The sequence below is a fragment of the Microcebus murinus genome, chromosome 10, assembly GCF_040939455.1.
Source record: "Microcebus murinus isolate Inina chromosome 10, M.murinus_Inina_mat1.0, whole genome shotgun sequence".
Classification (NCBI taxonomy): domain Eukaryota; kingdom Metazoa; phylum Chordata; class Mammalia; order Primates; family Cheirogaleidae; genus Microcebus; species Microcebus murinus.
Window position 1 is genome coordinate 31,870,782 of NC_134113.1, and position 14,616 is coordinate 31,885,397.

At 32.3% G+C, this 14,616-nt stretch overlaps 1 protein-coding gene across 1 annotated transcript in view; it reads left to right on the forward strand.

Moving 5' to 3' along the window:
- Positions 1–14,616, forward strand: part of MGAT4C (MGAT4 family member C) — a 678,972-nt gene that overhangs the window by 78,000 nt on the left and 586,356 nt on the right. The window contains exon 2 of the mRNA XM_012745562.2: positions 11,402–11,434. The gene's annotated coding sequence lies outside the window, so the exon portion shown is untranslated. The remainder of the gene's footprint in view (positions 1–11,401; positions 11,435–14,616) is intronic.

Consider the following 14,616-nt stretch of genomic DNA (forward strand, 5'->3'; position numbering starts at 1 on the left):
ATATGTTATATATTAATTATATAACATAATTAATTATAAATATAAATTTTATGATTTCTTATAAAAGTTATGTACATTAATTATATATATATAAAACTTATACTAATAAGTAGTCATCCCTCAGTATCCATGGGGAATTGGTTCTAGGATCCCCCTGCAGATACCAAAGTCCAGGATGCTCAAGTTCCTTACATAAAATGGTGTAGGATTTATTTATAATCTATGCACATCCTCCCCTATACTTTAAATCATCCCTAGATTGCTCATAATACCTAATACAAGGTAAATTCTATGCAAATAGTTGTTATACTGTATTGTTTGGGGAATAATAAAAAGTAAAAGAAGCCTGTACATATTCAGTACAGATGCAATCATTTATGTTTCCTCAATATTTTCACTCTGAAGTTAGTTAAATCCACAGATGCAGGACCTATGGATACAGGAGGCTAAGTGTATATACTTATTCTTCTTAAGTAGGAGTGTGAACTTTAAATAATTTGAATGTTATTAAAAGAGTAAATGATTAAAAAGGTTTTATATCTGAATATATAATTTTTAATTTAAAGTCAAATAAAAATGTATTTGAATTTAGAAGTTAACTCTTTAATTGTAAATAATAAATAGACTTACAATAGTTATAGTATCACATTCTCAGGTAAACAATTTGCAAATATTTGCTTTACACTTAAGTTTATTGTACAAAATTGACTTACTACAAAATTTGGTACAGTAATTTAATCTTCCCTTTTAGCTATAGATGTGGCTAAGCATTTGACACAATTTTATGTTAAAATAGTTTCTTTTATCAATCCTTTATGCTAACCTTCTCAATTTTAGAAATGTGTACTCTAAGCATCAGCTAATTTTTGTGGCAAGGCTGAAAATTCAACTCCAAAGGCCTAATTAATAAGTCTAGTCTTATACTATTAATCTATTTTACAATTAAAATGCACAGAAATATGTATCATATTCTTAGTTGTTTCTACAAGTAATCAAAGCTGAAATTTTATTGATATATAGCCTGAGTTCTAGAAGCAGTAATACAGTTGAAATATTCACACCACATTCCTTGTAAGAATTTGATGAATGTGAAATAATTTCATATTAATACTTGAAACTGATTATAAAACAGAATTAGTGACACTATTCATTCAATAAATATTGAGTACCTGCTCTTTATATAAGCCTTGTGGATCCATTAGTCAAAAAAAAAAAAAAATAGGCAAAAATCTCTACCTTTATGAAGAGAGGAGACAGAATAAATAAGAAACAATGTAAACTATAACATATCAAATTAGTGGCAAGTGGTAAAGGGAAATAAAGGTAGAGAGATACTTAAGTGTAAGAGTTGGAATAAAAAGTTTAGTTAGGGTGGAGTATGCTGGAATGACTCACTAAAATGTGTTAAAAAAAATAAAGATCTGAAAGCAATGCAGATATGTGTGGGAAGAGCATACTAGGAAAAAGGAACAGCAAGAGCAAAGCACTTAAGGTGGGTGAGTGGTGGAAAGTTTTGAAAATTATAGAGGAGGAATAGAGAATGACAGATGAAAAGTGTTATGGTAAATGAACTCTACTAGGAGCAGGGAGTCAGATCAATCTGACCTGAGTTTACAGCTCATTCACTTTGAGAGGTAAAAACAATAATCAGTTGAAGATTTTTGTAGAGTAGTATTGTGATCTGTCCTAATTTTTCCATGATCACTCTGCGTTCTCATTTAAAATAGACTAAAAGGTGGAAGGAAGAGGAAGAAAGAAACAGAGAAATAGAAGGTTATTCCAAAATCTAGGTAAGATATGATAATGATTTGGACTAGTGTGAAAGGAAGAATTGTTGAGACATATTTCAAAAGAAATGAATGTTGGGATTTGTTCATGAAAGGTGCGTGTGAGAGACGGGGAAAATAAAAGGAAGGCTCATTTTTTTAAATTAGATAACCAGAAGCAGAGAGTTGTCATTGACTGTTGATAAAGATACAAGAAGAGATTTTAGGGATAGGTGTAAAGGGCTAAGTTTTTAACATGTTAAATTTGATATGCCTAGATTAAGTAGTTGGATAAGTAAGTTTGGAGTTTAGGAACAGTTAGGAGATGGAGACATAAATTTGAAAGGCATTGGAATTAGCATGGGGTTTAAATCTGTGAAATGCGAGGAAATCACTTAGAGAATTCAATGTAGAGATATAGTTCAAAGGCTGACTCTTAAGGTAGCACACTATATAGGTGTTTGTTAGATGGCTTTTTTTAAGTAGACTGAGAAAAAATGATCTGCAAAGAGAGGGAAAACCAGAACTGCATGTTATTAGAAAAGAAGCCAAATGAAGAAAGAATTTTAAGTTGGCTAGAATGATCAATGGTGCCATTTGCTTCTGAGAGGTCAAAAAAGGTGAAGACTGAGGATTGACTATTGGACTTAATAATGGAGAAACTAATCTTGACAACAAAATGAGCCATCATGGTGAAGTTGTGAGGATAAAAATTTGATGATAATGGGATCAAGAGAATATGGGCAGAAAGAAATTTAAGGAACCAAATATAACAGCTATTTCAAGGAGTCTTACTCTGTAGATAGAAGAAAAATGAGGTGATAACTGGAAGGGGAAGTGGGACTAAGATGGACAACATTGCTGCATGATATTTTGGTGCTGATGGATATGACCCAGTTAATGAGAAATACTTGATAGTTTAAGAGAGAGATGGAAAAAATTGCTACAGCAATGTCCTTGAGAAGGAAGAAGGGACAGAATCATGTGCATAATGGAAGGGCTGCATTTACTTACAGTCTAGTCCATCCTAATTACAGAGGATAGAATATTCAAGTACAAATGCAAGAAAATGGATATGGAGGGGAAGCTGGTAAAATTTCTTTTAAATCTATAATGATGTTCTGTGAAATAGGAAAAATGGTCACAAGCTGAGAGTGGGAGAAATTTGAGACAAGGGAACATAGTGTAAAATCGTCCTATAGTATAGTGAAAGAGAACGAACTAGGGAAATACAGCATGACTTAGGGCTCATAAATTTAAAGTAAGGCCAGTCTTGATGGTCTGATATTCCTGCCAGGCTTTTACACTGATGGAAGTGCAGATGTATAGTATTTAGAGAATTGTATTTAAGCATGATTGTGGTTTAATTAAGAAAGACATAAATATGATTAGGAAACAAAGAAGTAGATGTTGCATTTAAGGGAGTGCTTACCATTTATAATGATAAGCAATGAAATTTAAGCTGGATAATAAGGGAAGTAAGAATGTTTGGTAATGAATGAAAGATAAGGAAAAATGGTAAGGTTTCAGTGGCTTCAAAAGATTGTTGAAATTGGGCTTTTAAAGGGAATAAACTGGAAAGATAGAAAATTGTAGTAAGACATGTTTGAAATCGAGGTTTTGGGAGAGTTGTTATGTAAGAGTAAAAGTCATGGCTATTATCACAGAAGTCAGTTCTGGAGTTAAGGTGGGGACTAAGATCATTGAGAAAAATAATGGAGAAGCTATGTCTTAGACTTTGAATTCACTACTACAGAAGTTATGTTGGAGGCAGTCGCAGTGAGACAGGAGTTAAGATTTTCAAAGAAGAAAGGTGAGGTGTTACTCAAAGTTATCTTCAGTGACAGCAATAAGTGGGGTGATTTAAAGAGGAGGGAGAAGTAATTGTCTAAAATAAGGTTATGAGTACTGAAAGACACCCCACATTGAGGCTAAAACTTATAAAATGTGTGGAAAAACATCTCTCACTGTCAGCAAGACAGTGAGAGAGACATTAAAAAATGAGGTTAAAGATATAGTCGATTTTGCTAATAACTGAACTTAAGAGGAAAATGTGTAGATGGCGAGTGGATGAAAAATCACTGGGAGTGGGGAGAAATTTCAGAGATGATATACTCTAATATTTTTTTATCTTGAAGCCTCTTCACAATATAACTAATAATCCTCCAATCTCTATTTGAATATTTCCTGTGACTGGCTCCTTATAAGGCAGCCTATTCCAAAAATGAGACATTTTTCTATGTTAAAAAGTACTTTCATTTACCTGAAAATCAAAGAGACATCTACACATCACAGGTTCTTCACGATCATGATTCTTTCTTGCTTCCTATGGCTGCTCCCAGACTATTATGTCTGCTCTCAGTTTTAACCATCAGATTCAAACTGTATGGCTTCCCTTCTCTCTCCTCCCTTCCTTTTCTAAGGATGGATACTTACAAATCTCCTAGTTACTTTTTTTCAAACTGTTGATGATTCCATCAGCTGAAATCATCACCTTAACAGTTAACATCATTATAAGCAATTTCAATAGGGAAGTACCCAACCCATTGATCACCATCTCATTACTGTTCAGCTCCTTTCTATTTCCACATTCTTTCACCACACCCAGATTATCTTCCTTGTATCATATTTACTAATACTCTTTTAAAAATATTCTTGACTCTCTTGTTTTAATCTCACACTCATTGGGCAAAACTGAAACTCTGGTCAAACCCCTCTGTATATCTATACCCCAACAGTGAAGCATCAACATTTATTTCTCACAGTTCTGGAGTCCAGAAAGTCCAAGATTAAGTCTCCAGTAGATCTGGCATCTGATGAGAACACACTTCCTGGTTCTCAGCTGGTCATCTTTTGTATCCTCACATAATGCAGAGCAGAGAGAGAGGAAACAAGCTCTCTCAGGTTTCTTCATATAGTGACATTAATCTCACTCATGAGGGCTCTATTCTCATGATGTAAGTACCTCCCAAAGGCCCCATCAAGTTAGGGGTTAGGATTTCAACATATGAATTTGGTGGGGGGGCACAGATGTTCAGTCCATAGCATGCCCCTTCCCACTACAATGAAAGTACTACTCTAATCTGAAACTAACTCCTTCACACACACTCCTCTGATCCTATTGCCCCTAGATCTTCTCGCTCCTAAATCTTTAACATCTCGGCTTCTGCCACATTATCCTTCTGATCGTTCAAACATGACCTGGTATCCATAATCAAATAAAGTAACACAAGCCTTGTCTTGACTTTATACCTCCCTTTAGCTATTATTTTTAAATCTCTTTTTCCCTATTTCCCTTCATAATTAGTTTTTCAAAATAATTTTATTGCTTATTTGTTTTCTTTTTTTTACATATACTACTTCAGTTTCCTTATATTCCATTTAATTTTCCAGCCATGCCGCTCTAGAGTTTTGCTTCCAATGTTACCAGTTAGTAGCCTGTTGCTAACCATATGCTCATCCTATTTTAGTTCTCAGCAGTATTTTACACAATTGATCACTACTTTCTTCTTGAAAGACTGTAACCTCTTGATCTCCAAGTGTGGTGGATACATATTCTCAGTTTTTAAAACTCAAGTGCACACCTACATAAATCTCTCTGTTTTAATTTTATTACTCTTTCATAGACAGAGTTGGCTTCTAATTGAATTCCCATTCTTCTTAGTGGCAGAAAAAGTTAATTGATTTAAAGTAAATTCAGTCACTTCAAAGTATTCTCAGGTATTTCAGGTTTTAATACAATTAAATCAAATTGGCCTCTCTCTCCCCTTCTTCCTTCTTTTCCTAGATTGGTTAAAGTTCTTGAAAGTTTACAAAATACAATAATATCAGATGGTGAGGCATCTGGGCTTCAACCTTCCTTTGTCCTACATTGGCATCTATTGCAAAGTGCAATCACGTCTCATATACTTACCACACTGGCAGCTGTTGAGGTTTTTGTATTCCCACATGATTTCTTGACATACATTGTACACTGTTTTTTGTTATGATTTCTTCTCATCATGACTACAAATCCCTTCATCATCTGCCTGCTTTCTTTCTCTCAGCCACATGTCTCGTCAACAGAAGCAAAAGGAAATCCTTTTTTGCTTTTTTTAAAATTTATTTTCTTGTTTTAAAAATATTCATAATATTATGAGGCTACAAACACTTTGGTTACATATAATGCCCTTGCATCACCCAAGCCAGAGCTATAAGTGTGCCCATCCCCCGTACAGTGCACTCCACACCCATTAGTTGTGAGTCCCATCCCCACTACCTCCCTTCCACCTGCCCTGCATCCAGTGAATATTACTTCCATGTGAGCAACTAAGTGTTGATCAGTTAGTACCAATTTGATGAAGTGAGGTATCACAAGAATGGAAAAACAAGCACCACATGTACTCACTCTCAAAAGGAAATCCTGTTATACTCTCCTGTGACTCAGGAACCACAGGACACTTACTCTGGCTGCCTTGTGTCTTCTCCATCTCTAGCAGCGAAGAGACATTTTAACCCTTTTGCTTCCACTTATTTGGGTTACTAGGAAATTATTAAAGGACATTTCTTCACATTTTTACAAAAAAGGATTAAGGGTAAATGCATCCTTATTTTTGGATTCCCAGACTGTTCGATGGGTTCTGTCAACATCCCATGAAATGTTCACCAATTCAAAAACAGCAAAGACAATGAAGAGAGCCTCTCCTTTGGTCCCACCATATTCTAAATAGTTCTATCTAATGCATTTTTCAAACTTTTCCTTACTAGAGAGTGTAATTATCTTTTTAAGGAGAAGAGTAATTTTTTTTATTCTCCCAACTCTTTGTCTATTATATCAGTAACATAATTTTCATTAAAATAAAAATGAAATACCCAGCATCTCTGCTCTTTGGTGTCTACTGTGCCTTCATTACAGCTGGCTGAGGCTGGATAAAAGGACCACATGTTGAAAATTAAGATATTTGATGAAGATTAGTGGCAGAGACTTACATTTCTGCAGTATGGCAGGATGGTTAATCTGCCCATCTATTTTGCTGGAGGGGAAAAAACTATAAATGCTGAATATATTAAAACATTTTAATGCATTGATGAGCTAAATAGAAAGTAAGATCACTCTGGGGAAAAAGTAAATGAAAGGATAAAATGGAAAATATTAAGCAGAAGGCAATGCTGATACTAGTTTCCATCTTGAGGGCAATTGCAAAATCTAGTGAACTTGAGTTTTAGTTTTCATAGATTTTCAAAGCATAGGTAAAAGGAAGAAAAAAGTTCCAGTGGTGCCTTAAATTAGAAAATCTAAAAGAATATAATTCAATCATAAAGCGAGGTCCAACAAATGGGCTAGCAGCTAGCCCCTCAATATAAGTGTAAAATGGAAATAAATTCATTCACTGAGGGTTTTACAAGGAGATATTCCTATTTTGACTTCTAGTGCTGATTAAAGGGGGAAAAATAAATGTTCTAGCTACAAAACACCCTTTATGTTGGATTGTAGCCTAAATTTACACTACGTGTGTAAAGTAAAAATCCTTACTGCAATACTAAAATTTAAAGGGCTTCTAGTTTGGTATAGCCCCCAGGCACCTGGCAAAAGCAATTTCAAATTTTCTATGGAAGAACCTGTCTTCAGTTCATAGCCCAAATAATTCTTACAAGTAAAAATTTAAGAAATAAAGGTTTATAATACAAAAAATCAAGAAACATCCAAGAAAACAAGGTGCCACAAGCTGGAGCCTCCAGAAATGAGAGACAGAATATCGTGACTGGATACATAAAACAAATATACTTCATAGATTCCACAAATAGATGAAGGTGCTGAAAAAATATTAATACAAAAGAGCAAGGGAGTTTTAAAAAGACCATGAAGATTTGATAAAAGACTGAAGACAATGGCTTGATATTGAAATCTATTTTAAGTTAGTGTCCCTGGAAACAGACTCTTAGATATAGATTTGCAAGCAGGAACTTTATTTGGGTATATTCCTGGGTAAAAACACTTCTAGCCCAGTAAGAAAGTCAGACTGGGCAAAGGCAAGAGAGATGTAGTTGCAATAGAAGCCTCAGCTGATCATATTTTAAACTCTGGAACTGATCACTCCTAAAATTATTATTCAAAACCAGATATATTTTTAGTGTCTCTGCGTTATATGGAACAGCTCTTGCTCCACAGATTGAATGTCATAGTTCTGGGGGAAAATGAGATTGATCACAGGCATGAAAATTATTTAAGAACTCTAAATATTCTATATAAATAGATTATTTTTACTATCTACACGATGACCAAATTAACAGCCACTGAAGTTAGATAATCTTAGTTTGCATCTGCATCTGATACTAACTAGTTGACCAAAACACATTGCTAAGTCTCTTTGTGCTCACTTTTTTCACTTCTAGAGTGGCATTAATAGTAGGCATTTTATAGAACTGCTATGGAGAATTAACTATGATGATTATATATAGAAAATAAGCAGAGTGTCTATTATATAACAATAGTTTATTAAATATTAGATGTTATAATAAAGATACTTTCAAAAAGGAAGAGGAGGCTCATAATCATAATCCCTAATTTAGCATTTCTAAGACATTTTCTGACCATGATACATGCAAAGCCTAATACCACTCCAAAAGCAAAAGCAAAATACCATTTTACTGAAAGTTTACCTTTACTAGAGTATATGCATTCTACAATAGCAGGAGATTCTAGACTTTTTCTCTGCCTCTTTATATGCATTTATTGTAGAATACAATTGCCTATCTTTCCTTATAATGAGACTATATCACATATTTGTATTGTGGCACTATTCCTGAAACTAAGTATTTTAGAATATGTTCGAGCTGATTCTTTTTATGCCACTACAACATTAACAAAACAACTATTGACTGTAACATTGAGATTTTTATTGGCAGAAGCATTCACTGTTAATCAAATAACATTGAAAAATACGGTTTTCATCGTTGCCCTATAAAAGACGATATGACTTTCCTCCCATGTTTATTTGTTGTTGTTTTTTCCTACCCTTGTAACAAGCTGAGTTACAGTTGCTTAATTAAGTAAATAACCTTTTTCCTGGCCCTTTGAAAACAGGAAAATTATAGCTAATTTCAATCCATTGAGTAACAATTGGCATAAATCTCATATGGAATCCAATCCACAAGTTGACTTCTTTGCAGCAATAAACAAGTACTTTTATTCTTGATGTTTGACCAGATTTATTATGTTCTTCTTTAATGAAAATCTAGGGGTGTTTGGCTCATACGATAAGCTGTCAAGATGAAAAATCCGCTCTGTAATGTCAATTTGCAATGCTTGTGGTTCAAAGAGTATTTACAGCATATGTGATTTATTTTTCAATCACCTAAGATTTAACAAAGAAACTATACCATGATTGATATCAAAAAAATTGAGAGGTAATTTATTTTTACAAATTTTGCTTGAACAGCATAAAACATGTCGTTTCTGAATGTGCTGTTAGGAATAATATAGCACAATAGCAATTGAAAATTTTATAGGGTAAATATTTTAAATTTCAAAGAAAAAAAAACCAACACCTGAGAAAAAAATTAAAACAATACTCTACTCCCATTTGGGGAAATGATTTCATGGATATTAGCTAAAGTGATGCATAACATTTTTTCAGGGCTGTTATGAGATTAAGCACCCATTCTTCAAATGCATGTCATCCTATTGAGTCCTTCTAACCTATGATAATTACAAGACAGATTTTTGTTTTCATGATATATACATATATATATATATATATATATATATATATATACAAAAACAAATTTGTTAAAATAAAAATTCAACAATGATATAATAGCTCCTATGTTTCACACATGTCCTAACTCCCAATTTTGGGAAATGACTTCTAGGACTAGTTAGCATCAACCTAGGAAAATTTACTTTTAAATTAATATCCCTATATTCACTTTTCAACTAAATTCTATTCAGAATCAAATCTTTCAAACCTGTTTTCTGCTGAGTAAATGTTTAGCTTCCTTAGTTACAAAATTTTATTTTCCTAAAGGAACATCTATTATGGCAAAAGGCACCTGACTTAAATTCTCCTTAAAGTCTTTTCTCTGTTTTCTTGAAAAATCATTTGTTCTGTGTAATGTTTTAACTGTAAAAATTTACTTAATAATCAACAGTTCTTGTTAAGTGCAGAATTATTCTATTACTGAAAATCCACATATAATTATTTTTATTCTTCTAGTACAAGTATATAATCATAAATAATTGGATGAATTTAACCAATATTGAAAGTTATCTAAGATACAGTGCTAAGACAAAAAGTTAGAAAATAGTGTACTTTAATAATTATATAACTATATATAAATATATTTGTACATTAGATAACAATGTTAAAATTTGTTGTTATGTACATAGAAGAAAATCTGGCACCATATGCAGCAAACTCAATAGTAGTGAGTGGGATTATAGCAAGTACTCATTCCTTACTAATTTATATATTATTTATTTTTGTTTTTCTTTAATAGCCAATGTTTTTGTAATAAGACCAGGGGAAAAGATAAGGCATGTAGTCCCACATATTAATAATAACTAACTTTAGGAGGTAGATTTATAAATCATCTTAATTTTCTTAACTATGTTTTAAAAATCTATGTTCATGAATAAGAATTATTGATTTATACAATAAAAGTTAAATTCATTTTAATGAAATAATATTTTTTAAATTTCTCATTATGGCACTGATAAACACATCTCACTCATAGACTTTTCTATGAAACTATGATTTTATAAAGATGGTTAACTTTTATTATTAAAAAAATTTTTATCAATTAAGTACCTTAATTGTGTGAGCATTATTAGATAACCATACTAAATCTAGTCTATCACAACTAATTATTGTTTGGCCTTCTCAAGAGCTTCTCCAGTCAATTGCATGGGGAGTGGCAATTAAGTGAGATTTTTGTTTCTTTCTTTTATTATTGTTGTTCTGGTGGTCATATTGATACTTTTATATAGTATCACAAGTAATGGCAGTGAATAACAACATAGAACAAAATAGTTCTTTTCATATATAATAGAAATGGTACATTAGGAATAATGATTTCTATTTAGAAGAAATATTTTAAAAGCTAAAAAGTTTTTTAAAGTACTCTATAAGCCTTTGCTTTAGATATTTCATTCTCCTATGTTTCAATAATGTGCCTTAATAATCACTCCTTTCTATAAATAGCATGAACATTTACATTTTATTAATTTGCTTTTAAAAATGTGTATCATTAAATGTGCATGCTTTATTTTCTAATATCCCTTTCAATTTTTTTTCACTTTTTCTGTCTTTTTTTTTTTTTTTTTTTTTTTTTTTTTTACTTCTGGCTAGTCTTTGCCTCTTCAATCATCTCCAGGAATATTTAAGACTTTCCTTAGCTAATGGTAAATCAGAGAACAATTTTTGGATCAAAGCCAAGCATAACATCTTTAAGTAACATTTATATGTTGCAAGTTTGTCAGATACTTAACCAGTGCATAACAAAAGATAAATATACGCTCCTCTACTATCAAGGCTAAAAGAAGCCAAGTCATCTTACAGCTAGTGACCTAATTTCTACATAGCTGTTTATAATTCTTATCATCATGTTATACCAACCTGATTTATTAATCCTTCTGGCATTTTTCTTCTTGACAGCTTCTCAGCTGCTGTTGCATTCTTCTTGGATGAGTAAGTACTATATGCTATTTTGAAACTGTGCATCAAATTTTATATGTTGAGTTCTCATGTGTGTTAAATACTTAATGTCCACTAAAGTGGAATAATTTGGATTTACCACTATCAAAGATAAAAAATAGGTTTGAGGGCTCAAAATAGATGAGAATGAAGAAAACATGTATTTGATTGCAATGGAACCTTTCAATGTATTTAAGTCAGAGTGGGTTAAAATATAACTCACATGTCAATTTTTCAGGCAATAGCACTTTGCTTGAAATTGAAAATATACTTTTAAGTCCTCTGTGATCTCTTATGAATATTCAAATATTTTGATTCAGGAATATTATTGCTATAAAATCTAAAAATGTGCACCTTTTTTAACAACGCCCTTACATTTTCAAATTAATTTTAAATTATCAATAATTAGCTATAACCACCAACAAAGGTGATCTTTATCTATCTTTTTCTCTATGTATCAATCATATTTAATTACTGTCAAGTTAAATTTGATGTTGCCGAAATATTATACATATTAAATGCAAACAATAAGAATGAAACAAAAACTAGTGGAAAGCAGTATATATATATAAATGAAAACTCAATTATGATTTACTTAAGCTGAGCTATAAACAAAGGTTGTTTTGCCCAGATCTATGGAAAAAAAGAAAGAAAAGGGATTTAGATTCTATAGCTCCCTTTGTCTAGTAAAATAAATCAATCATTTTTGTTTTAATGTGGACAGACACATTTCTTCATCCCAGTGAATCCAGAATGAGTTCAGGCATATAAAATACATTAGATAACATCATGCTTTCAACCACAAATTTGCACAAAAATTTATTCAGATGGACAATTTTTATTTTTGGATTTTTATCTAACTTGTTGCCTGCATATTGACATACCATCTCTACAGATTTATGTCTTAAGGTAGTGAAAAATTTGTTGTAGGAAATAAAGATAATGTGTATTCATGTGACTTCTTCATGAACCAATTTGATAGATTTATTTTTAAATTTTAAGAGGAAAATAGAATTATATTCATAACATAATCTCACTCCAACTTCATATGTTTCAAATTATCTCTTATCATGTGGTAGATGTTATTTTTGTCATAACTATTTGAATTTTTGAGATGGACATATAAAAGAGCATATTCTCTGGTTCATTTGGAGAAGGATCCATAATCTTTATGCCCTGGACATTCTGTGAATGTTTTTAATCCTGATTATATATTTCCTTAAGTGTGCAGATGTGTTCTAGCATATATATTCATAGAGGAAAAAACAAAAAACAAAAAACAGTCAATTCCTAAACATCTAGGAAAAATGCAACTGTAAAGCAACTTAGAATCTGTTTCAACTTTGGAAAGGAACTTGTTTGAAAATGAGGAATTCTTCACCATCTTCCTCGAAAGTCAAAATTTGTATGTAACGTATTTTAATCACAGCTGTGGCAGCTGCATGAAGGTACACAGGATAAGAAGGAGGCATTGGTGATTTTATTCTTTGTGTCTATCCAGTTTATTTTGGAATCTTTCATTCTGTCTTGTCTAGCTCAAAATCATTACCACTTACACTCAAATTGTTTAAGGATATGCATGATGGTATTCGTCACTGAGATTCAGAGAACTGGGACATAACTAACACAGAACCAAGTAATAATGAATTTTTACATAGCTCCTTGTTCATTAAAAAATGGGGGAAAAAGAGGGAAATTTGCCATACTCTAGCTTCTAAAGAAGTAGATTACTCAGTTTCAATCTCATCTTTTACAGCATATAATAATGTAAATAAAGTACTAGGTAATGCTATAATATTCAGATATTTTGACTTTTAAAATACTAGTTGCTAAACTATTAATCAGTGTCAGAGGTCCTTTTAAAGTCAGGTAGTGTTGATTATTTATTTATATGTATTTTCAATTGACATATAAAATTGTATATATTTATATACAACACAAGGCTTTGAAATATATATACATTGTGAATGGTTAAATATAGCTAATTCACATATACATTAATTCACATAGTTATCATTCTTGTGGTGAGAACATCTAACATCCACTCACTTACCACAAAAATAGACAGTAGAATGGTAGTTACCAATGATTCAGGTGGTAGGGGGAGGAGTGGTGGTGTTGGGAAGATGTTTTTTAAATAATATAAAACTACAGTTAGATAGGAGGAATAAGTTGAAGAGGTACTGTTGATTTTTAAGCTTTCAATATTTAACTTCATTAAATTGATATATCATGAAAAACAAACTATTTTTCAGACATAGCACATCTTATTTTCATTTTAAAGTCTTATAATTAAAATAAAATCCTAAGCTTCCCCACCCCCCAAAACTGAATAGACCCCTTCTTGTCCAAGGGATCCCAGGGAAACTGAGTTACCAGCGGTGATGGGATGGGAGATCAGACATGCTTTGTTATACCTGCTCCCACATTTACTACTAGTTAGGCTTTCTTCTCTAAGGGTTAAACAGAATCAGTCTTTTGAAATATTAGCTCCACCTCCAATTTCAGTCAACTATCTAGTGCTATTCCTCTCTTTTTGTGATTTTGGCACAACTGACCAGCATTCTCTCCTGATACGAGGTCTCTGACCGTACAGTGGTTCTGACCTAGTCTACAGAGAATGTACATTGAGGGTTTTTGTGTCCTCTGCTTCACCTTTTGACATCAGATGGCCAAAAACTCCACCTTTGCATTATGCTAATGAACCATTTTCTGAAGATGGATCCCATGAAGTAGCATGAAGCTCAATTGCACATATGCATGTTTCTCCTTTCATAAATATCCATGACTCCTCCCATAGGTTGTTAAATATATATATTTGGCTACCCAGCTCAGCAGAAATTCCTGCTCCTGTTGCCTTTCTAAGTATATGTATGCTCTCAGCTTCTGCCTGAGTCTATTGCTTCCTGGTCAGTCTGTCAGAATGGCCACCCTGCGGGCTGCAACACTACATGAAAAATAAAGCTCTGCTTTCAAAATTTATGAGCCTCATTATTCTTCAGCTGAAAAATGACATAAAGGAACTAACTAATGTGCAACTCTCACTACTGCATGTATGATGGGGAAGTTTTAAGAATTATTAACAGTTTTTTTTTTAGTTAAAACATTTTTTTTAAAACATAATCAACCTATGTATAAAAATGCAGCTTAAATAATCCTTATAAAATACTAGGTGA